General features: G+C 40.7%; 1 protein-coding gene across 12 annotated transcripts in view; it reads right to left on the bottom strand.

Annotated features, from left to right (window-relative positions):
• Window positions 1–22,657, bottom strand: part of LOC105484407 (proline rich coiled-coil 2C) — a 106,477-nt gene extending 83,820 nt beyond the window's left edge. For 6 of the 12 annotated variants that reach the window (XM_011745946.2, XM_011745954.2, XM_011745951.2 and 3 more), the window contains exon 1: window positions 22,447–22,621. The gene's annotated coding sequence lies outside the window, so the exon portion shown is untranslated. Of the gene's footprint in view, window positions 1–22,446 lie in introns of all 12 variants that reach the window. The other 6 variants (XM_011745953.2, XM_011745947.2, XM_071075628.1 and 3 more) reach the window with 3 other exon arrangements.
• Window positions 22,658–25,995: the final 3,338 nt, after the last annotated feature.

The following is a 25,995-nucleotide window of genomic DNA, read 5'->3' as shown; positions in this document are numbered from 1 at the left end:
AGACCTACTGACTTATTATAAGCAGATATATTCTAAGCAGTGATTCTCAACTCTTGCTGTATACAAATCTGGAGGCAGGGGGGCAATTGGGCATCAACTTTTAAAAAAAATTCTTCAGGTGATTCTAACTGAAAGTAGTTTGAGAACCACTGCAATACATAAAGTTTATCTTTCTTCTCATTCCATTTAAGGTCAATCTTTCCTCTGGTGCTCTTCATCCTATCCCCACTTCCCTTCTTATCTAAACTCTTGTCTAGGAAATCTCATTAGCTCCTTTGGCTTTAATTACTAACTCATTACCTTCTGCTCAGTACTCCTGAGGAATATATCCCCACACTGCCTGTTTACATTTCTTTGTTTTGAATGAAGCTTCACCTTTAACTAGAACACAGGCATCTATTTCATAGCAAAACTTTAAGAAGCAAGCCTACTAAACATTCTGTCCAGCATAAGAGAAAAATAATGGTTAAAAAATCAAATTGGGCTCGGAGCGGTGGCTCATGCCTGTAATCCCAGCACTTTGAGAGGCCAAGACGGGCAGATCGTGAGGTCAGGAGATCAAGACCATCCTGGCTAACACGGTGAAACCCCGTCTCTACTAAAAATACAAAAAATTAGCCAAGCATGGTGGCGGGTGCCTGTAGTCCCAGCTACTCGGGAGGCTGAGGCAGGAGAATGGTTTGAACCTGGGAGGCGGAGCTTGCAGTGAACAGAGATCGCGCCACTGCACTCCAGCCTGGGCAACAGAGCAAGACTCTGTCTCCCCCCTCAAAACAAAAGAAAAAAAGAAAAAGGCCGGGCGCGGTGGCTCAAGCCTGTAATCCCAGCACTTTGGGAGGCCGAGATGGGCGGATCACGAGGTCAGGAGATCGAGACCATCCTGGCTAACACAGTGAAACCCCGTCTCTACTAAAAAAAATACAAAAAACTAGCCGGGCGAGGTGGTGGGCGCCTGTAGTCCCAGCTACTCGGGAGGCTGAGGCAGGAGAATGGCGTAGACCCGGGAGGCGGAGCTTGCAGTGAGCTGAGATCCGGCCACAGCACTCCAGCCTGGGTGACAGAGCGAGACTCCGTCTCCAAAAAAAAAAAAAAAAAAAAAGAAAAAAAAGAAAAAAAAATTAAATTGATGGTCAGTGTAGAAAATAATCAACACTTGACAAAATGTAAATATGCTATAAGAACTCAACAAATCAAAGAAGCCCAAAGAGTAAAGCTATGAACAGACAATTCACTAGAGAAATATTAGTGAGCAAGCGTATTAAAATGTCCAATGTTACAACTAAACAAAAATCAAAATAAAATGCCAAGTTCAGCTTTTCCATATTCTTACAAAGGAAAACAAAGTAGTAATACACAATTTAACCACAGGGTTATAGAATATCCGATTTAACTCTAGCCATCACAGAACACTCAAGCTTAAAAGAATCATAAAATGAACCTTAACTTCCCTACTTAAAGACAATACCAATCCTTCTCAATAACATGTTAAACCAATTAAATACCAGGACCAAGTTTGATTTATCCCTAGAATGCAAGACTGGTTTAACATATGCAAATCGATGTGATATACCACAGTTTAACAGAATGAAAAGTAAAAACCAAATGATCATCTCAATAAATGCAGAAAACCGTGTGACAAAGTTTAACATCCTTTCACAATAAAAACTCTCAACAAAATAGGTACAGAAGAAAATTCCTCAACATAATAAAGGTCATTTATAAAAATCCCACAGCTAACATCATAACCAATGGGAGAAACCTGAAGGCTTTTTCCTGCGATCTAGTACACAGTTAGAATGTCCACTTTTACCATTTCCATTCAACACAGCGTTGGAAGGACTAGCAACAACAATCAGACCAAAAAAAGGAATAAAAGGCATCACAAATCAGAAAGAAAGTAAAACTGTCCCTGTTTGCAGATGACATGATCTTTTAAGTAGAAAACTCTAAAATTTCACAAAAACTGTTGAAACTAATAAATGAACTCAGTAAAGCAACAGGATACAAAATCAACATACAAAAATCAGTTGCATTTCTTTTCACCAATAACAACCTAGCTGAAAAGGAAATCAAGAAAACGATTCCATTTCCTAGAGCATCAAAAAGAAGAAAGTACTTAGGAGTAAATCTAACCAAGGGAGCAAAATACCTGTACACTGAAAACTACAATTGATACAAGAAATCGAAGACCCAAATAAATGTAAAGATCGCCCACATTCACAGACTGGAAGAATTAATATTGTTAACAAGCCAGTAAAGAAAGACCTGAGAGGATCAGAGGGGAACAGTGCCTAAAGTTCATAAAGGGCTGGGAATAGTACCTGTTTCACAAACAAGACTAAAAAGATGACATGACATGCTTCACCAGGCATTAGGTAGAGTTGTTCTTTTTTTGGAGACAGTCTCACTCTGTTGCCCCGGCTACTTAAGTACAGTAGTGCGATCTCAGCTCACTGCAACCTCTGCCTTCTGGGTTCAAGTGATCCTCCTGCTTCTGCCGCCCAAGTAGTTGGGACTACAGGCGTCTGCCACCACGCCCGGCTAATTTTTGTATTTTTAGTAGAGATGGGATTTCACCATGTTGGCCAGGGTGGTCTCGAACTCCTGACTTCAGGTGATCCACCGTCCTCAGCCTCCCAAAGTGCTGGGATTACAGACGTGAGCCACTGCACCCAGCCCAGGTAAAGTACTGAGCAAAGCCTTGCCTCCAGCAGTGGGTGAAAATTACCCTAATGTAAATACTGCTCTGATCTTGTCTAACAAATCTTTTCTTCTTTTTATGTTAAATAAATGAGATGGGATCTCACTACATTGCCCAAGCTGGTCTGAAGTGATCCTCCCAACTCGGTTCTTCCCAGTAGGTGGGATTACAGGCATGTGCCACCCCATCTGGCTTGTCTAACAAACCTTAAAGCCACACTTGAAAAGATCAAACAGTTTCCCAGTAACTTAACTGAATCCCAGAATCAAGTGGGGTTGGGGTGGGGGGAATCAAGCAAGTGAAACCAACCCAGTCTTGACTATTGATGTTAGAATTAGTGGACAAGAATGTTAAGTTATTTTTCTTATGTCACCTTGTCTAAGAAAAAGCTACTTTATAACTGTATTCTATATGTTCGACAAGCTAAAGATTGAATACAAATAGACATAAAAGACATCAAAACGTAGAGAAAAAAATTCACCAATTGGTATTACTAGCATTATTAGACACTGCCAAAGGTAAGAATACTACAGGTTGCAATCCTTTATGAAAAAGAAAACTCCCCTTTCCAAATTAAACATTAAACACACACACACACAAAGGAAAAAAACAGTGAATCTGAAGCCATCAATAGAAGCTATCCAATGGGAAAGATAAAGTGAAAAAAGCTTAAAAAAAAAAAAAGGACCTTAAGTGAACCTTAAGACAACTTCCAACAGCCTAATCTATGTGTAACTGGTGTTACACATAGAGGGGCTTGACAAGCTGAAAAAATAATGGCTAAAATGGTACAAATTTGATGAAAACTGCAAACCCAGACCCAAGAGACTCAACAAAGCCCAATTCTAAGAAGTATGAAGAACCCACACCAAAGCCTATCATAATCAAAGTATTCAAAACCAATGATAAAGAGAAAATCTTAAAAGTAACAAGAGAAAATAGTTACTTTACATATAGAGAAACTGAGTAACAGCAGAATCCTCATGGGAAAAGGTGCAAGCAGTAGAGCTACATGCTTAAAGTACTGAATGAAAAAATAAAAACAGAATTCTACATGCAACAAAACATCTTTCAAAAATAAAGACAAAATTGGCTGGGCAAGGTGGCTCATGTCTGTAATCCCAGCACTCTGGGAGGCTGAGATGGATGGATCACTTAAAGTCGAGACCAGTCTAGCCAAAATGGTGAAACCCTGGCTCTACTTTTCACCAGTGTGATCATAGTGTGTACTTACAAATGTAGGTGGCATAGCCTACTAAACACCGAGGCTATATGGTATAGCCTATTGCTCCTAGACTTCAAACCAGAACAGCATGTTACTATACTGAATATTGTAGGCAACGGTAACAAAAGGTAAAATATTTGTATATCGAAACATGTCTAAACATAGAAAGTGTATAGTAAAATGTGGTACCATAATCTTATGAGGCCACTGTCATATATGCGGCCCACTGTTGACTGAAACATCATTATGTAGTGCATGATGTGGATGCAGAAAAAGCATCTGACAAAAACCAACCCAGTCCTTATTTGAAAAACAGAAACAAAACAAAAATCCTCAATAAACAGGAATAGAAGGGAACAGTCAAAAGTTTGAATATGCTTGCCCTTCTGTTCCTTTCAATGAAGAGAAATGAGGCAAGGATATCTACTCTCTTAACACTTCTGTTCAACACTATACTACAAGTTCCAGCCAGCAAAATAGGAAACAACAACAAAAAAATCAAATTGGAAGGGATAAAGTAAAATTGTCTTTAATAGTTAGCATTGTATGATCACATATATAGAAAACCTGATGGTATCTTTAAAAAACCTACTAGATGGGAGCTTACAAGAGCATATAAGATCAACACACAAAATTCAATTGTATTTGTATTCAGTACTAAACAATTAGAAACAGAAATTATATATAGTGCCATTTGTAATAGCAATAAAAAATGAAACACGGTCAGGTGCGGTGGCTTATGCCTGTAATTCCAGCACTTTGGGAGGCCGAGGCAGGTGGATCACCTGAGGTTGGGAGTTCGAAACCAGCCTGACCAACATGGAGAAACCCTGTCTCTACTAAAAATACAAAAATTAGCCAGGCGTGGTGCAGCGTGCCTGTAATCCCAGCTGCTCAGGAAGCTGAGGCAGGAGAATCGCTTGAACCTGGGAGGCAGAGGTTGCGGTGAACAGAGATCATGCCATTGCACTCCAGCCTGGGCGACAAGAGCGAAACTCTGCCTCAAAAAAAAAAAAAAAAAAAAAAAAAAAAAAAAAAAAAGAAAAAGAAAAAAGAAAAGAAAAAAAATACTTAGGGATACATCTGACAAAAGATATGTAAGACCTACACACTGAATACTACAAAACATTATTTAAAAAGCTACATAAACATGGCATAAGAACATATGCCATGTTCATGGATCACAAGACTCAATATTAAGATGTCAATTATTTTCAAATTTATCTACAAATTCAAAGCAATCCCAAACAAAACCTCAGAAGAAATTTATTGGAGGAAAAAAGTTGTCAGGCTGATTCTAAAATGTATAAAGAAATGGTCTGCCTCTAGAATAGCACCACCGCCCCCACCCCCACTCCCACCCCGCCAGCTTTGAAAAGAATGAAATTGAAAGGTGAATAGTACTTGCTTTCAAGACTTAAGGCACAGCAATGAAGACAGTGTGGTACTGGTGTAAAAATAAGACAAATAGATCAGTGGAGCAGAACAGAGTCTAGAAATATATATACATATAAGCATTTGATTTTTGACAAATGCAAAGAAATTCAGTGGATAAAGGACAGTCTTCCCAAAAATGATACTGGAGCAATTACATGCACATAATATTAAAAAACACTGATTCACAGCTCACACCATATATGAAACTCAACTCAAAAATGAACCATAGACAAAATGTAAAACTTGAAACTGTAAAACTTCCAGAGAAAATACAGGAGAAAATCTTTGTGACACTGGGTTAGATAAGGACTTCTTAGCTATTAACACCAAAAGCAAAATCTATAAAAAATGAAATTTATAAACTGGACTTTTGCTTTTTGAAAGATACTGTTGAGAAATAAAGGACAAGCTAGAGTCTGGAAAAAAAACTGTCAAATCATAAATCTGAGAAAGAACTTTTACCAAGAATATATACAAAACTCTTACAACAACCAACCCAGTTTTTAAAAAGAGGCAGGAGATTTGAAGAGACACTTCACCAGAAATATACAAATGGCAGGTAAGCATATGAATATACTCAGTGATATGGTTTGGCTGTGTCCCCAACCAAATCTCATCTTGAATTGTAGCTCCCACAATTCCCACGTCATGGGAGGGACCCGGTGGAAGGTAACTGAATCATGGGGGTGGGTTTTTCCCATGCTGTTCTTGTGATAGTGAATAATTCTAAAGAGATCTGATGGTTTCATAAAGGGAAGTTTCCATGTAAGGCCTGGCTTTGCTTCTCCTTCTGCCATGATTGTGAGGCCTCCCCAGCCATGTGGAACTGTGAGTCAATTAAACCTCTTAACTTTATAAATTACCCAGTCTTGGGTATGTCTTTGGCAATGTGAGAACAAACTAATACACTCAGCATCATTTGTATTTGGGAAATGCAAATTTAAACCAAAATAAAATACCTCCACACAATCAATACAATTGCTAAAATTATAGAATGATTATATGAGGTTTTGGCAAGAATATGGAAGAACTGGAAATGAAAATAGCACAATCACTTTGAAAAACAATTTGGCAGTTTCTTTTCTTTTTTCTTTTTTTTTTGAGATGGAATCTCTGTTGCTCAGGCTGGAGTGCAGTGGCGTGATACTGGCTCACAGCAACCTCCGCCTCCTGGGTTCAAGCGATTCTCCTGCCTCTCAAGTAGCTGGGACTACAGGCATGTGCCACGATGCCTGGCTAATTTTTGTATTTTTAGTAGAGATGGGGTTTTGTCATGTCGGCTAGGCTGGTCTTGAACTCCTGACCTCAGGTGATTCACGTGCCTCAGCCTCCCAAAGTGCTGGGATTACAGGGGTGAACCACCATGCCCAGCCTACAAACACATTTACATGAACATTCACTGATCATGCCTCAGGGAGACAGGCAGGAGACGAAATCAGAGTAGGCAAAAGTCACATTTTGCAGAGCCTTGGATTAGAAGTGTTATCCTTGAGTTTATTCCAAATGCCACAAAAAAAGCTGGGTGTGGTGGTACATGCCTGGAGTCCCAACTACTGAGAAGGCGGGGTGGGATGATTACTTGAGTCCAAGAGTCAAGTCCAGCCTGGGCAATACCAGCAAGACCCCATCTCTCATTTGCAACAAAAAACAAAAAAGGTTTTAAGGCCAAGAAAACCCACTGAAGGAAAAAGCTAGTAAAAAAAAATCTCAATTGCTGAGTAGGCACAGATGCACTCAGCATAACCACATTTAAGTAACAAAATGGTACAATTTACATAATTAGTAATCCCAAAACCCTTGAAACAGCAAGCTCAGTAGCATTCGTCTTCAGCTTGCCAGCTCTGATTTCAAAACCCATCCACACAGTTACAGAGGATATCAAAAGAAGTATATCCTCTACCTACATCAATTTTAATTTTGAAAAGCTTTTTTATTACTTTTATAATGTTAATACTTTTTATATTACTGTCCTACTTGCCATGTATCAAAAACTCTCAATCATTAAGGGCAGAGGATCAGCCTGTAAAAACAAAACCTTCTGAATAACACACCTTTCTTTCTCTGTTTAGGGAAGAGAAAATCATCTTTTAAATTCAAGGGTCTATGACCAACTGAGCAATGCTGGTAAGAAACTAGCATTTTTCATTGTAATTAGATGTATCAAAACAAGTACACCTCAGCTGGGAGTGGTGGCTCACATCTGTAATGCCAGCACTTTGGGAGGCCAAGGCATGCAGATCACTTGAGCTCAGGAGTTTGAGACCAGCCTGGGCAATATGACAAAACTCTGTTTCTACAAAAAATACAAAAATTAACAGGGCGTTGTGGTGGGCACCTGTAGTCCCAGCTATTCAGGAGGCCGAGGCAGGGAGGACTGCTTTGAGTCCAGGAGGTCAAAGCTGTAGTGAGCCCTGTTCACACAGTAGCTCATGACTGTAATCCCAGCACTTTGGGAGGCCAAGTCAGGAGGATCACTTGAGCCTAGGAGTTCAAGACCAGACTGAACTGGTAGTGAGATCCTGTCTCTACAAAAATAAATAAATTAGCTGGGTATGGTGGTGCACACCTGTAGTCACAGCTACTCAGGAGGCTGAGGTGGGAGGACTGCTGAAGCACAGGAAGGCTTCAGTGAGCCATGATGGCGCCACTGCACCCTACCTTGGGCCAAGAGAGTGAGACCCTGTCTCAAAAAAACAAAACAAAACAAGACATGTGCATCTGCATTTTCCATATTTTGAACAGCAAATATTACCTTGTAACAGTTTTGTTTTTGTGGGGAAGAACAAAAAGTACTGAAATGAAAGAAGAAGTTTAGGAGGAAAAAAAAGGAAGCCAGGGCTTTTAAAGCAGACTGTTTCCAAAAGGTCTAAAAGAAATTTGGAAGGCAACGGTTTATTATAATATTTACATTAACCTTTTAAAATCAAAGAATGACACTTAACAGTGATAACAAAAGGATGTTTTTCATGAAAGGATAGTTATCATAGATTGAAACTCTGTGGAGATAACCTGGGCAACATAGTGAGATTGTCTCTAACAAAACAACTAAAAAGTAGCCAGGCATGGTGGCGCACACCCATAGTCCAAGTTACTTAAGAGGCTGAGGTGGGAGGATAGCCTGAGCAGAAGTTCAAGGCTGCAGTGAGCTGTGATTGCACCAGTCCACTCATGCCTGGGTGACACGGCAAGATTTCGTCTCTAAAAATAAAAAAATTTAAATTAAAAAAAAGAGAGAGAGAAAATCTGGAGGAAAAAATCTAAGTGGTTTCCACATTTGTTAAAGAGATTAGCTATGGTCTCTCAAATTCCTTTGGTACTCAAAACTATAAGATTCTAGTTTTAATAAAGAAAACTTTAATTTTAAGTAATACTGAAAATTTAGTATATTTGGAAAAATAACCCCCATACTTCAGCAAATTGCTATGTGCTAAATTCAATTAAATGACATAACTTTCTTTCTGGACACAATGGGTTTCTAAATATCCAAGCTCTGTTTACTATTCTTTCCTCATTATTCTCATGATGAGTTCAGTTCCCCTGGAAAATACAATGCCCCCCAGACTTAAGTAGTTAACATTAAAAATGAATTACAACAATTTCCAGAGAAGTATACTCTAAAAGTGTTTTACAGAACATTTGTAAATCAAGAAATAATGTGTATTAACCAATTGATAATAGTCAAGTATCACATATAAATATAAAAGGTAAATAGCTTCTGTGTAAACCATTTTCTCTGGTTTCCATGACTATGACAGCTTTCAACTTCATTAACTTTTTTTCTGTCTCTTCTTGCCATCGCTCCCTTTTCTTTTTTGTCTGTTTTTGAGTCTCACTTTGTCGCCCAGGCTGGACTGCAGTGGCATGATCTTGGCTTACTGAAACCTCTGCCTCCTGGGTTCAAGCGATTCTCCTGCCTCAGCTGCCAGAGTAGCTGGGATTACAGGTGTCTGCCACCAGGCCCGGCTAATTTTTGTATTTTCAGTAGAGACAGGGTTTCACCATGTTGGCCAGGCTGGTCTAGAACTCCAAACCTCAAGTGATCCACCTGCCTCGGCCTCCTGAGTAGTAATCCTAAAGTGCTGAGATTACAGGCATAAGCCACCGTGCCCAGCCCATCTCTCCCTTTTCTATTAATAAGTGCTTTCTCCTTTGGCCATTTCATCTGCTCTTCACTGCTTCAAATATTTTCAGTAAACACAATTCCCAAAACTTTCCTTCAAGCTACAATCTTTGGATACACAGTTTTAATGGTCTACAAAACATCACTTACATTTCTTGTCGGAACTTCAAACTCAAAATGATTAGTTCCACTATTCAATCATACAAATATTTACCCAGGGTCTACCATATATCACACACTGCTAGGAACAGATGAACAAGAGACACGCTTTCCCCATCCACTGAGTGGAGGTAGAGTTTAGAAATTTGAGGAGGCTGGAAAAAGTTTGAAAAGCAAATGGGAGAATGTGAAAGCCAAGACATTGGCAAGAAGCACTGAAAGCCTAGTAGGGCTGAGTGTCATGGCTCACGCCTATAATCCCAGCATTTTGGGAGGCCAAGGAGGGAGGAATGCTTGAGCCCAGGAGTTCCAGATCAGCCTGTGCAACTTAGTGAGAGATCTTGGTCTCTACGCAAAATGAACAATTGGCCGGGTATGGTAGAGTACGTCTATAGTCCCAGTCCCAGCTACTCAGGAGGCTGAGGCGGAAGGGCCATTTGAACCCAGGAGTTCAAGGCTGCAGTGAGCGATGATCGCAACTGTTGGGCAACAAAGCAAGACCCAGTCTCCCCTTCAAAAACAGAAAAAAAGAAAGCCTAGTAGAAGCTGGGGAGCAGGGGTATACAGTATTCCCAAGTTTGTACAGTTATGATTCTCTTCAATGTCCAGTAGGACATCTAGGGAGTCGGGAGTGGTAGAAAGCACAAAAGCAGCTGGACTGAATCAGAGATTACAGTAATTAGTAAACTAGTAAAGAAAAGCAAGGTGGATGAAGATACTGCCAGAATTTCTGGAGTAATGTTTTACTGAAGTCTAATCCAGACAGTGAAAGAAAATGGTTTCAATGCCTATGTTTCTTCCAAATTTCATGTTGAAACTTAACCCCCAATGCAACACTATTAAGATGTGGGGTCTTTAGGAGGTGATTAGGCCATGTGGGCTCTGCCCTCATGGATGTGATGTATGCCTTATGAAAGGGCTGGAGGGGAACCAGCTATGCACTTCTGTAACCTGAGGACATGAACAAGGTGCCATCTTGGAGGCCGAGATCCTGCCTGTCGGTACCTTGATCTTGGACTTTCCAGCCTCCAGTACCAACAGAAATTAATTTCTGTTATTTATAAGTTAACTAGTCCCAGGCATTTTGTTACAGCAGCATGAATGGACTAAGAGAGGAAGTCAGAAGATAATGAGGAGAGCAGAAAGGACTGGTGATTTCAGTAAGGTTGACTAAAAGCTCTAGCAATAAAATAGTAATTATTGGCAGGGCATAGTGGCTCACGCCTGTAATTCCAGAACTTTTGGAAGCAGAGGCAGAAAGATGGCTTGAGCTCAGGAGTTCAAGACCAGCTTGGGCAACACAGCAAGACTAAAAAGATAAAGAAAAAAGAAAAATTAGCCGGGTATGGTGGCTCCTGCCTGTAGTCCCAGGTACTCAGCAGGCCAAAATGGGAGGATCACTGGAGCCTAGGAGGTTGAGGTTACATTGAGCCATGATTATGCCACTGCACTCCAGCCTGGGTGACAGAGGGAGACCTTGTATCCCCCCACAGCCCCACCAAAATCTGAGCTCTAAAGACATAGTATAACATAAAAATACCAGATTAGGGCCAGGTGCAGTGGCTTACATCTGTAACCCCAGCACTTTGAAAGGCGAAGGTGGGAGGATCACTTGAGTCCAGGAGTTCAACTCCAACCTGGGCAACAGGTGGCCTCATCTCTACAAAAAATAAAAGTTAGCCAGGCCTGGTGGCACATGCCTGTAGTCCCAGATGCTCAGGAGACTGAGGCAGAAGGCTTGAGACTAGGAGGTTGAGGCCACAGTGAACCATGACTGTGCCAGTGTATTACTGCCTCGGCAACAGGGTAAGACCCTGTCTCAAAATAAATAAATAAAAATAAAAATAAATACCAGATTAGGACTAAGAAGGGCTTAAAGCCTAAATCACTGAATATTACCAATGAAGAAGCAATCTTAGCGAAGTAAAGTAATTTGCTCAAAACATACAGAGCTGGAAAGTGGTAGAGTCAAGATTAAATCCAGGCTGACTTCAAAGCCAGTGCCCAACACAATCTCATTATTTAAAAAATCAGGATTGAACTTTCATTTTAAGAAATTAACAAGCCGGATGTGGTGGCTCATGCCTGTAATCCCAGCACTTTGAGAGGCTGAGGTGGGCGGATCACGAGGTCAGAAGATCAAGACCATCCTGGCTAACATGATGAAACCCTGTCTCTATTAAAAATACAAAAAAAATTAGCCGGGCGTGGTGGCGGGTGCCTGTAGTCCCAGCTACTCGGGAGGCTGAGGCAGGAGAATGACATGAATCTCGGAGGCAAAGGTTGCAGTGAGCCGATATTGAGCCACTGCACTCCAGCCTGGGTGAGTAAGACTCCGTCTCAAAAAAAAAAAAAAAGAAATTAACAAACTGAAATATAAAACAATAAAAGTCACTTAAGAGACCCTAAATGATTCATGTTTTCATTATCAAACGTACTGCATTACAATACAGAATAAGATACCAAAGATAAAACACAATAGCAACAAAACACAGCAACATCTCTATTAACAAATGTATTGGTGGGGCATGGTGGCTCATGCTTGTAATCCCAGCACTCTGGGAGGCAGAGTTGGGAGGATGGCTTGAGCACTGGAGTTTGAGACCAGCCTGAGCAACATGGAGATACCTTGTTTCTATCAGAAAAACAGCCGGATGTGGAGGCACATGCCTGTGGTCCCAGCTACTCAGGAGATTGAAGCAGGAGGATCGCTTGAGCCTGGGAGGTTGAGGCTACAGTGAGCCAATGATTGCACCACTGCACTCTAGCTTGGGTAACAGAGTGAGACCTTGTCAAAACAAAACAACACACACACACACACACACACACACACACACACGCTCCAAATGTATCGATTTGTTGCTAGAAATGTCATCTTGTAGTACAAGTAATAATAAGAGCTTGTGAAATAAATTTAATTAAGGTTTCTGGTGATGACAGGGTTTAGACAGCAGACATTAAAAACCAAGCACACAGGGTGTGTGTGTGTGCCTATGTGCATACTATATAGAAAATAAGGTAAATATGGTAAAATATTAACAAGTGGGGAATCTGAATGAAGGAATATGGGAATTCTTTGTATTATTTTTGTAACTTGTAAAAAACAAAACAATCAGGCCAGCTGTGGTGGCTCATGTCTGTAATCCTAGCACTCTGGGAGGCCAAGGCAGGTGGATCACTTGAGGTCAGGACTTCAGGACCAGCCTGGCCAACATGGCAAAATTCCATCTCTACTAAAAATACAAAAATTAGCTGGGGGTGGTGGCATGCACCTGCAGTCTCAGCTACTAGGGAGGCTGAGGCAGGAGAATCCCTTGCACCTGGGAGGCAGGGAGGGACCCTGCAAAAAAAAAAACAAAACAAAAAAAACCAAAAGGCATAAGAACCAATGCTCTATAAATCGTAAACCAGGCAGGGGTGCTGATGGACTGATGGGTGCCCCCTGACATTCGTATGTTGAAGCCCTAAATCCCCTGGGCTGATATTTGGAGATGGGGCCTTGGGGAGGTAATTAGATTTAGATGAGGTTGTGTGGGCCATGAGGTATCTCTAATAAAAAGAGATAGCAGAGCTTGCTCTCTTCTCCATTAGAGAATACAGTCAGAAGGTGGCTGTGTACAACCTAGGAAGAGCCCTCACCAGAACTACCTGTCAGAAATATTATAAAGATAATTCTTGCTTTGAGTAAGAAGTTGAATTGGCCACTTATAAGGTCTCTTCCATTTCTAGTAGTTAAAATGAACTAGCAATTCTAAGGTCAAATATTTTAAGAGTACATTCGCCACTATAATAGTAAAGCTAAGAATACCACCATATGTTGAATTCTTTTACTACAAATAGCAGTTCAGCAAAAACATCCAAAATGGTCATTTTTAAAAAAACAAAGTGTAATATAAATAAATCTGTTGGAGTTCTAATTAGGATAGTGGAAGGGCTCAGACTGTTCCTGGAACCTGAAACATGTGAATTAAGTTTCCGGAGCAGGATAAAGCCTTAACAATCAGAACAGAAATGTAGGTATCAAATTTTCTGTACTAAAAACTGCTGTCCTTAAAAATTACAGCTGTCTGTCTACCGATTACTTAATGAGGTGATTGCCAGGGCATTCTTTTTAACAACTTACGTATTTTAAAATTGTTAAAATTACACAACTATTGCTCTTAAAACTGTTTTTGTTTAAATTCTAGCTCTAATATTTAGTAGCTAGGTGACCACCGGCAAATTAATCTCAACAAATTTTTACTTCCTTACCTGGGTGGGCTATAATATCTACTCCAACACTACTACAAGACTTAATTAACAAAGTGTGTATAAAGCTCTTAGAATACTGTAAAGCCCATAACAAAAGCTTATTTAGTGGTAATCAATATTTGCAAAACTAATATATTAAAAAGAAAAACCCAAGCACAGATAATTTCTTCTCTTTTTTTTTGAGACAGAGTCTTGCTCTGTTGCCCAGGCTAGAGTGCAGTGGCAGGATCTCTGCCTCCCAGGTTCAAGCAATTCTCCCGCCTCAGCCTCCTGAGTAGCTGGGGTTACAGACGCCTGCCACCATAACTGGCTAATTTTTGTATTTTTAGTAGAGATGGGGTTTCACCACGTTGGCCAGGCTGGTCCCAAATTCCTGACCTCAAGTAATCCACACACCTTGGCCTCCCAAAGTGCTGGGATTACAGGGTGAGCCATCGCTTCAGGCCCAAAGCACAGATAGTTTCTTAGTCAACCTTTATGTATTATTTTTCTTTTCAAGAGTTTTACTCTATCACCCATGCTGGAGTGCAGCAGTGCCAATCACTGCAACCCTGAACTTGAGCTCAAGTGATCCTCCTACCTCACCCTCCTGAGGAGCTAGGACTACAGGCACATGCCACCCCACCCAGTTAACTGAACTTTATTTTTTGCAAGGCCAAAGTATGTTGAATGTTATGGGATTGAAAGAGAAGTATTTGCTCCAAGATGCTCATCTAGCATCATGAATTACAGTTAATCTTTCGGATGACCAAAGGGTTGCCTTTAAAAGTCAGAATATTAATTTTAAATTTATTAACTGTAGAGAATTGGTTAACATCCCTCCATATCATTGGCTCTCTTCTTCTACCACGGAAATATCCAATCTTAAAACATGTAAACCTATTTCCTTCCTTCTTTCTCTCCTTCCTTCCCTTATTATTTTATTTTATTTTATTTTTTAAAATTCCCCAGCCCGGCCAGGCACGGGGGCTCATGCCTGTAATCCCAGCACTTTGGGATAGCGAAGCAGGTGGATCATTTGAGGTCAGGAGTTCGGGACCAGCCTGGCCAACACGGTGAAACCCCATCTCTACTAAAAATACAAAAAGTAGCCAGGCATGCTCGTACACACCTGTAATCCCAGCTACTCAGGAGGCTGAGGCAGGAGAATTGCTAAAACCCGGGAGGCAGAGCTTGCAGTGAGCCGAGATTGTGCCACTGCACTCCAGCCTGGGCGACAGAGAGAGACTCTGTCTTACAATAAATAAATAAATAAATAAATAAATAAATAAATAAATAAAAATGTCCCTACCGCCTTGCTTTTAATAAGAAACAGGGTCACCTTAAATGTTGTCCAGGCTGGAGTGCAGTGGCTATCCCACTATTGCTCAGCATGGGAGTTTTAATCTGCTCTGTTGCCAACCTGGACCAGTTCACCCCTCCTCAGGCAACCTGTTAGTCCCCTACTCCCAGGACACCCTATTGATGCTGAATTTAGTGCAGACACTCAATCCATATGTAGCACACAGTGTGCTACCCTCCAAAACTCCCGGGCTCAAGAGATCCTTTCACCTCAGCCTTCCAAGTAGCTGAGCCTACAGGCACATGCCACCACATCCAACTCCTTTTTCTTTCTCCTACTTTCATTCTTTCTATGTTCAAGTTTGTCATAAATATAACAGTATAATCAAAATATTTTTTCTGTCTGATCAGAAAACCAATCAGCATGCGTAGGCCATTCTTGGCTTTTTCCATCCCCCTTTAATAGCTATTGCTTCAAGAGAATTTCCCTGTCTCCCAAATGCCAGAAGACTCTAGTTCTACAGTTGGGAGACGTTTTATCTTTCCACATTCTGTATCCTAGTTGTGGTGGGGACTACAAAAATCCGTATGTACTAAAACTTACAGAACTGTACACCACAAATCAAATTTCTAAATATAAACTTAAAATTCACCTGTCTAAAGCCTCCTTTGTTTTCAATGTCCTCTTTCTGGTTTCAAAATAAAATTCCTCTGTTCCATTTTCCTAACCTTCAGAAGTAACTGTGTACCTTCCCTATTGTGCTTCTTCAATTAAGAGCCATAAAATTTATATAGCTTTAATTGTAAAACCTAACATTAAAAAGTTACTTATATATCAAACTACTTGCCACATGACCAAAAATCTAAATTTTAATTTAAACCCCCAAATTACAAAGTTTTTGGGTAAGATTAAATTGTGTTAAGTATTGTTTTACTCTTATCGCTCCTCTTTGAAATTCGATAAACTATGATATTTAATATAGTTTCCTGGTTAATAAAAATATTTAATAAACTACAATACACTTTTTTTTTTTTTTTGAGACGGAGTCTAGCTCTGTTGCCCAGGCTGGAGTGCAGTGGCCAGATCTCAGCTCACTGCAAGCTCCGCCTCCCGGGTTTACGCCATTCTCCTGGCTCAGCCTCCCGAGTAGCTGGGACTACAGGCGCCTGCCACCTCGCCCGGCTAGTTTTTTGTATTTTTTTTTTTAGTAGAGACGGGGTTTCACCGTGTTAACCAGGATAGTCTCGATCTCCTGACCTTGTGATCCGCCCGTCTCGGCCTCCCAAAGTGCTGGGATTACAGGCTTGAGCCACCGCGCCCGGCCTACAATACACATTTTTAAAGCACACTGGGTAAATTAGAATTCTGTGCTTGCCCAACCACCTAACCCATCTTAGCAAAAAGTTCAAAGTTTTTTGCTCCTTAGTGACCATTTCTCCAATTTCCCAATTGTTTTTGATGTTGTTCTAAATGTATCCTTAAAATGTCTCCTTAAGGAGTCTTTCAGAGTATCCATTGGTCTCCATAGGGCCTTTATGTAACTAGGAAAAATACATCCTTCTGGGGAAATACAGAAACTTTTGGCAAGGAGCCGACGCCTCGGAGAGAGGAGAAGTGGAGGCGCAGTTTCCTCTGGGAGGCCTAAGCTAGGGCACAGGACTCTGTAAGCAGAACACAGGCTGACTTGTTGCTTCCTTCAGTCCAGCGTCGTTGGGCAGTACACAAGCTGCACAACCATATATAGCAGCCCTGTACCTTCAGATTGTTCACTGGCAAACAGGGAAGAAAAAAATGAATTATTAACTTGGATACCCATTCTCCAACCACATACGTGCATCCATCTCTTATCCTTCACACTCAAGATTTATTCAGAAGGGATCTTCCAACCTCATAGGGAACCTATCCTCCCTTTATCTTTAATTTTCCCTTTTCATGGTTCTCTTTTCTGCTTTAAATATGGTCCAGACTCATGTCTTGATATTGTGTAATATTAAAGAATATTAAATTCAGAAGATATATAGAAATATAGTACAGTCTTCTGAGATAGGGGAAATGGATATTATCCTTATATCATAAATCAACATATTTAAAACTTAAGCCAGGTTAACTTGCCCCAAAATTAACAGCTGGCACAAAGTGACAAAAAGGACTAAACCTAGGTTTAAAACAATTGTTTAAAACAATTAGTCCAGAGTCCACTTTGAGTATTCAATATATCTAAAAATCAAGAAATTTTTCCTCCTACTCCTTTAACCTTTCACCTTTGTAACTTGACCTAGATTATTTTAAGGTCACCAAGGATCTCACAGCCAAATCCAAAGACTACGTGTCACATATTTTTCTGAACTCTGCTACATTTAGCTCTAATAATCCTGTTTTTAGATTATTCTCTTCTGCCCCGATTTCTATAGTGGCTTCCTTATTTTGTCTTGTTTTTCCCTTGCCACAGACTGTCCTAGACATCCTATTACATTTCTCTATCTAAATAAACCTACTCCTTTGCAGTTTATCGTGAAAGTGGTTGTCTCAAGTATGTAGTTAAGACTCTAATTCATATCTCTATTCCTGTAATGCTGCCATTTCCTATTTTATCAATCTATTCCATTCTAGGCTTTTGACCTTCATTAACTGTAACTGTGGCCTGATCCTATCCAGTATTCATTTCTTATAGCAGTAATGTCCCAAAGGGTGGAATACAAAGACTGGTAGTATATTGGATGATTTTAAGTGATCCATAGAAAATTATGTAAAATCATGTTTATTTTAAAATACATTGGGGGGATGCTAACGCCAAATAATCATAAAAATTTTCTTTTAAACGGCCAGATGCGGGGGCTCATGCCTGTAATCCCAGCACTTTGGGAGGCCGAGGTGGGCGGATCACGAGGTCAGGAGTTCGAGATGAGCCCGACAACATGGTGAAACCCCATCTCTACTAAAAATACAAAAATTAGCCAGCCGTGGTGGCGGGCGCCTGTAATCCCAGCTATTCAGGAAGCTGAGGTAGGAGAATCACTTGAAACCGGAAGGGAGAGGTTGCGGTGAGCCAAGACAGCGTCACTGCACTCCAGCCTAGGCAACAGAGTGAGACTCCATCTAAAAAAGCAAAAAAAATTTCTTTTAAATTCATTCAATTAAAAGACAGCAAATTGAGTTGAAGAAAAATATTAAGTAACAGGCAGGTGGTTTGAGACGAAGCAGAAACTGTGAATGATTTAAGTTTGGAAAATACCGGCCACTAGGAAACCCATGTAGTTGAGTTAGGCACTCAGGCTCTGGATCAATAATTCAAATGCCATTTCTACCACTTAGAAGCTAAGTAACTTTGAGCAAATTACTTAAATCTCTTCCTTTTTGGCTTTCTGCAGTATGGATTTAAATAGATCATTCACAAAATAGTTTAGTACATGGCATAGTAAGTGCTCAAGAAATAATAATCACAATTATTCTTGATTTTTCTTAGCCATCACTGTTTCACTTATAATCAACTAGGCACTCAATCTGTACTATCAGTAATTTTCTGCACCAAATTTCCCTTACCTTCTTAATACACTTTTTTAATCTTCTAGCATGAATCCAAAGATTACAAGATAACTTTTAACATTAATCCTCAAGGCTGTGAACACCTTGGGAGTGGACCAAATGCCATATTGCTCTGATTCACTGGGCCTTACAAAATTAAAAGAATATTTAATCTTTGTTGAATAAGCTAAAAATTTTAAAAATCAGATGTAAATAAATCTCACAATGCATGCTATTTAACACAAACTCTTTGAAGGTTACTTGTGATACTATTCTTAGAGGTAAAAGAAAAAACCTGACAGCATTTCCTTTCACTCCAATAAGATATTTATCAGTTAATCTTGTGGGTCTATTCTTTTGTGTTTCTGACCCTCATTCATTCAATAACATATAAACTCTAGGTATACGCCAACCACCATACAAGGTGATGAGGACATGGAAACAGTCTAGTAGAGGAAAACAAACTAATATCAGAACACAGAAAATAGAAAAATTACTAGGTACTATGTATTGCTATGTAGTATGCTACATACATAATATCCAGTAGTTTTTTTAATACCAGACGTGCTCCACAAATGATATCCCATCTTCCCTTAATGTTGAGGACATAGCAGCACCACACAGGGGTGAGTATATCACACTGACTATATTTCACGTAATAATTTCATTGCAATCTTTTGTTCAGACTCTTAGATATCAGCCAATCATGTCTGCCAATCAGACAAAAATTTCCTGTTGAAACTAAGTAACAGCCCTTGTTTGACTGGATTTGCTGGCATGTAGTCACAGGCCCCAAAACATGCTTTCTGATAACTTGGAGGAAAATAAGGACTAGAAGTGTAACTGGCAATGCTGGGAGCAATGGTAGGCACTTCTAGTCCCAGCTACTTGAGAGGCTGAGGCAGGAGAATCTCTTGAGCCCAGGAGTTAGAGGTCAGCCAGGGCAACAGAGTTAGGTCTGTCTCTTAAATAGAAAATTTACTAAAGTTACCCTCTCTCTATAGAACACATTTATCCACAAAGGTGTTCTGGCTGATGCATCAATGAGATTAGCCAGGAATTTAAAATGTTGTGACTGAGAAAACTAACATAGTAACTCTTAGACTTGTAAGCAACAATTAACATAGACTGAGATAAGCTTTCATTGTGTTGTCCTATTCATAAGGTGACAAAATCACGCTTTACCGAAGTAAAAGTATGTCATAACTCAGATACAACTTTTTTATCTCCTTCACTGTAAGAATACAATTCTGTACTAACTTATGTAACATTTCACCAATCATCAATCCTTGTCATTTATAAATATGACATAAATAGCATCCAAAACACAAGTTACCTGATTCAACAAACTGAAGCAGTGTTTAGGGGTGACACTTGGAGGGAGACAGGGATATAATATAATCTTCAAAGACATTTTATCAGTAAAGAGTGTGGAGTGGGGGTAAGAAGAAGACAGGGGACTGGAATGAGCCAGAACTTCTGCATTTTCAGCTATGAACAAGATACTCATCCCAAGGATATTTACTGTAGAGCATAAAGAAATGGCTAAGAAGCAAAATCCTGCATATAAATAGATATATGAGGGATAAGGGGAGGTGAAATTTTCTTATATACCTAAAGAAATATACACATCACCCTGAGAATATACAGATTATTTATTGCTTGGAAGAGAGTATTTTCTTCTACTAATATCCTACCATTCTCCCCCCGTTATTAGTTGACCTTTTACGATGTACTAAGCATAGTAAGAAGTCCTTTACATATATTATCCATTATCTTTTTTTACTCCTATAATAAGCCTTTGAGGAAAGTTCTATTATCATCACCATTTTACAGATGAGGGAGTATTCTACCAATAATATGTCAGATGCTCAAATTTAGAAATTGTATCTATGACATGGTAGAGTTAGTTTTAAGTTATCTCTAAGCACTCAAATAGAAAGGGACGCAAAAAAATTAGCCTCTACCCCACCTCCAAAGTGGATATAATCCATTTTTACAACTTGCAACACTTTAACCTTAGCATGCAACCATGTTCATAAACTAGTCAAGCTAAAGAAAAACTACCAGTTAATAATGCTTTATCTTATTTAGTTACTACAGTTTATAATTTACAAGGCAGGTTGAAGGTATAGAGCATCCCCTTTGGGTTCAGACAGTATGGAATTGAACCTACATAATACTACCAATAACCGCTAAGTGACCTTGGTCAGACTACTCTCTCAGATTTCATTTCCTCATCTGTAAAATGGGGATGATCAAAATTACCATTTCCCTCAAAGGTCTGTTGCGGGGATTTAAAAAAAATATGTATGAAAAGGGCTTATTACTGTGCTCAGTGTATAGCAAAGGGTCACCTAATGGAGAACAGCCACACATAAGCTAAGCAGAGCAAACAAAATCACTTAAAAAGGCTATATTCTGAAAATCCATTCACAGAAAAGGAGAGAAATACTATTTGACTACATGCTAAAGACAAAATTCAAATTCAATCTATTCCTAATTTTTTAGAGGATCAATGCATTTGGGGTGAGCCAGAAAAGATGCTGCAGTGCATCTGTGACACACACCTAAAAATGGCTCCAGTCAAAGCAGCATCTTAATTACCAATATGGGAGGTGAAACCTAGTTTTGAAAAATGCTGGGGTTAGGCTTGGTAGGTGCTTAATATCACCGTATTATTTTTATTTGCAGGGTAAGCTATTAAGTACTCAACAATCAAAAATCCTCCGATTCTTCTGGTGCATTCCAAATGAAAATCTTACAGCAGAGCCGCCTACTGTACAATTCTAAGTACTCTAACGAGGTATGAATATGAACCCAGGCTGAAGACCAGCCAATGCGGAAATCCGGGTAGCTTTATAAGCCAGCAAAGATCAGGCATGTCAGACCCTCAAAAGATGCCAAATAATGTCAAAACACACATACATCCCTTTAAATTAAAGGTATTCATCTCATGCAAAGGAAGGAAGCCTCTATCAACGTCTCCACTGGCCCCATGCCCTTTTCTTCAGTCCTAAAACGGGGCCTTTGCCCTAACACCACCAATACCAACGCTATCTCAAAGACAGGGAGCTACCGAGATTTACCACGCAAGTTAGAGGATGGAGCGGCCTAGAGTGTGAAAAGACTACCCAAATCCTCCTCTGGAGTTGGGCAGCACTTCCCTAGCGGAAGTAGGGTTGGTCTTGATTCCCCGAAGAGCCTCTCATCTCATCAGGTCTTTAATCCAGACCCTCCTATACACTGCTCATTGCAAGTCCCACCCTCACTACACAGGAAGAGATAGAGAGTGAAGGCCCCGGCTGAGTCCTTCAGTTGTTTGGGGGAACACATACCCCACACTTAAAAAAAAAAAAAAAAAAAAAAAAAAAAAGACTTGCACGTCCGCCAGTCCAGGAAGACGGAAAACCCCTTCGCTTACCCGGCAACATGCGTAATCCCTTCGCAGGGCCAGGACTGGGGTCTGGGCGGTAGCAAGACAGACCGGTCCAGAACTCCCGCTGCAGACCACATGGGGCGGGTCTGACTCCGGTTTCCCGCTCCCCAAGCTGGAGGCCGACTTCCCCAGACACAGAGATGATGGTAACCAAAGAGAAGGGAGATGCCCGGACCCAAGGCCCTCTCCACGCTGCCCCCTAGCCTGCGGGCGCCAAGGTCTGGGTGCGCTCCCACGCCCCAGGCCGCACGCTGGCCGTTCCCGACGGGGCCCTCTTTAATCGCGGCCCCCACACCCTCGCTTTCCTTACCGGTCAGGGTGAGTGTCAAGTTTGCGCACTTCTAGGGTCTCCGCCGATCTCTGATCGAAAGAAGGGGGAGGGAAAGCTGGGGTTAAAGGGGTGGCCGGAAGGGCCACCGGACTGGAAAAGCCGAAGCTGCGGATGGACAAACCGCCAAAGCACTTTCGCAGCTTCCCGAGAGGGAGCGAGCGAGCGAGAGAGAAAAAGAAGCAAGATGGCGGCTAGCCAGCCCCTACGTACTACGTCATGACGCTAAGTACGTAGGGCAAATCTCCGCAAGACCACACTCCTGCGCAGAGACGGCCGGATCACGTGAGGCCTCCGTGGCGACCTGACCCCGGCAGAGGGTGCTGGCGCTTCCTGCTGGACGGAGGGAGTTTCTGCAATCAGAATTATCTTTTCAGGACGAAGCTTGGACCTGAGACCTTTCCAAGAAGTCTTAAATTGAGCACATTTACAAGATGATAATAAGCCTCAGTTAAATGAGCCCTCTTATGTCTGGTGGGTGGATGTGTAAATGGTTGAATCAGCAGTTTGCCAGTATGTTCTCAGTGAATTTGGGGGCAAGCTGAGAAGTCTTGGTGTATTGGAAAGTTATCACAGAAAGTGAAAGTAAAACTAGTGTGAGGAACAGAGTAACATGGGCTACTGAGAGCACTTTTTAAGTTCCTGATTATGGATGTGAAATAAGCCATTCAGTTTATTTATATGATCTCTGCAGCACAATGTTCAGCTCCGTTGAATAGTAAAGTTCACCCATGCTGGCTTTTACCACAAGTGTAACATAGGCAGATGAGTGTATCTGGAAGTGGGAGACTATAATGATGATAATATTATGTCAGAACAGGTGGTGAATGTTTAGTAAATGGTATCTTTTGTCCTCTTTGTGAACTACCTATGACTTATTTAAAAATTCAAGGATTTCTTACCACTTCTGGTCTGAACGATCTTCCCCGCCAGTAGCTGGTGTATGTCCATGGAATTATCACTGTAGCATTTATTTCATTCATTATTAAAATAAATGAAATAATAAACAGAGGTAAATTATGAACACCTCCCTCCCCACTGATTTAATTTGAAGTAGAAAAGTCTGGGCTTGCTTGGTGGTTCATGCCTGTAATACTAATACTTTGGTAGGTCAAGGCAAAAGGATTGCTTGAGACCAGGAGTTCAAGACCAATCTGGGCAACATGGTGAGACCCTACCTCTGCAAAAAAAATTAAAAAGTAAAAAAGCTAGCTAGGCATAGTAGCACATGCTTGTAGTCCTAGCTACTTGGACTTGGGAGGCTGAGGCAAAAGGATCACTTGAGCACAGGAGGTTGAAGCTGCAGCGAGACTCTCAAAAAAATTAAAAAGAAGAAAAGAAAAAGTTTTTCTTATTGATATAGGGTCATTGCCAGGGGAAAGCCCACTGATCATCCACAAGAGGACAAGGAAGCATTACTTTAGTGAATTTCTACAATCTTCTAGGATCTGGTCTACAGTGTCCTGGTCACAAAAAACATCTTTCTTTGTTTTTTGAGGCAGGGTCTCACTTTGCTACGAAGGCTGGAGTGTAATGGCACGATCACAGCTCACTGAAGCCTCAACCTCCCAGGCTCAAGCAATCCTTCTGTCTCAGCCTCCCAAGTAGTTGGGACTACAGGTGCTTGCCACCACACCTGGCGTTGTTTTTTTTTTTTTTCCCCCCCCAGTAGAGCCAAGGTCTTGCTATGTTGATTGGGCTGGTTTCGAACTCCTGAGCTCAAGCAAGCCTTCTGCATTGGCCTCCCAAAGTGCTGGAATTACAGGCATGAGCCACCACGCCCAGCCAAAACATCTGTCTTGAGCAATGGAGAACAACTTCAGCAATCAGATGAACTTAAATTAACCAAGGTCATAAGACTGACATGTATTAAGTTATTAATTTCCAAGAGCTTTAATTTATATGCTTGAACACTCACAACTGCAAAGCCAATACTTTTTTTTCTTTCTTTTTTTTTTAACTTTTTGCCAGAAAGAGAATGTCTCCAGTGTTCCAGCATGGACCCAAGGTGTTGTCTTTTCTTGAGTACATTTTCTCATTCCCTCCCCTCCCCTCCCCTCCCCTCCCCTCCCCTCCCCTCCCCTCCCCTCCCCTCCCCTCCCCTCCCCTCCCCTCCCTTCCCTTCCCTCCCCCTCCCCCCTTCCTTCTTTCCTTGCCTGCCTGCCTGCCTGCCTTCTTTCCTTCTCTTTCTCTTTCTTTCTTTCTCTCTGTCTCTCTTTCTTTCTTTTCTTTCTTTCTTTCTGTCTTTCTGTCTTTCTCTCTTTCTCTCTTTTTCTTTCTTTTTTTTTTGAGATGGAGTCTCACTCTGTTGCCCAGGTGGCGTGATCTTGGCTCACTGCAACCTTCACCTCCGAGGTTCAAGTGATTCTCTTGCCTCAGCCTCCCGAGTAGTTGGGATTACACAAAGGCGCCCCCATGCCAGGCTAATTTTTGTATTTTTAGTAGAGACGGGTTTTCGCCGTGTTGGCCAGGCTGGTCTCAAACTCCTGACCGCATGTGATTCGCCTGCCTCAGCCTCCCAAAGTGCTGGGATTACAGGTGTGAGCCACTGTATCTGGCCCTTCTGAGTGCATTTTCTGTGTAGCCAAACCTATTCAGGAAACCAAGGTATTATCAGAAGGTTGCTTGATGAACACCTATTCTGAACAAGTGGAGTTATATGTATAGACTTTTCTTGATTAATCTATCTTCACAACAGGACAATTTTGTTCTGAAAATAGTAGTTCTCAATTTCCAATGGCTGCACTGATCTCCAATATGGTGGGGACATCCTGCTGAGCTGTTGATTTGTACTCTTTCTCTCCTTAGCAGCACTTGGATGGCCACTGGCCCTAAAGTGCCCCTGTATGTGACTTTCTCTGTTTCCATGGCTACCCAAACCGCTTAGCAATATTATTTCAAGAAAAATCAAGTTACAGTTAAATCAAACCAGTGTGTGTTTTAAAGGTGGCTTTGCTTATTTCTGCTCCTAGCTATGTATGTGATCTTAAAGTTTAACTTTTAGAGAGCAGTCTTACTGCCTTTGTTTCCAATTTATTGGGGAAAATGTGACTGAAGTCTCCTTGTACTGGTACAATATCTAAAGCCAACTAATACTCTTTTATAGTTTACTTTGACTTGGATTATTTGCACTTCTCCTGACACTCCACCATTGTAGACAAATTTGTTAAAAATGTCTTCATGACAGATGGAATGAAAACTTCTCATTTAATTTACAACGCTTCTATTTAAACCATTTTAGGGTAACATTATCAAATTTCCAATTGGTGGTGTGGAATCAGGCAAACTAGTTTCTTACTGAAAACGAATTCACTCTCCAAACAGTATGACCTATTTGCTTTGTGATTGCCCAGCCTTATTTGCTAATTATTTTATTGAGTTTCTACCCTTCTCATTGTGATTGATTCCACAATCCTGTAGGCACTGAAATTTTATGGTAGTTAAAAACAAAATGATCATAAAAGTATCATACTTTATTAGTAGTAATTTTCCTTTTTTCTCTCTTCTTTGTTTAAAATTTTTAAATTTTCA

This window comes from Macaca nemestrina, chromosome 1 (genome assembly GCF_043159975.1).
Source record: "Macaca nemestrina isolate mMacNem1 chromosome 1, mMacNem.hap1, whole genome shotgun sequence".
NCBI lineage: Eukaryota > Metazoa > Chordata > Mammalia > Primates > Cercopithecidae > Macaca > Macaca nemestrina.
This window is presented reverse-complemented; position numbering and strand designations above follow the sequence as displayed.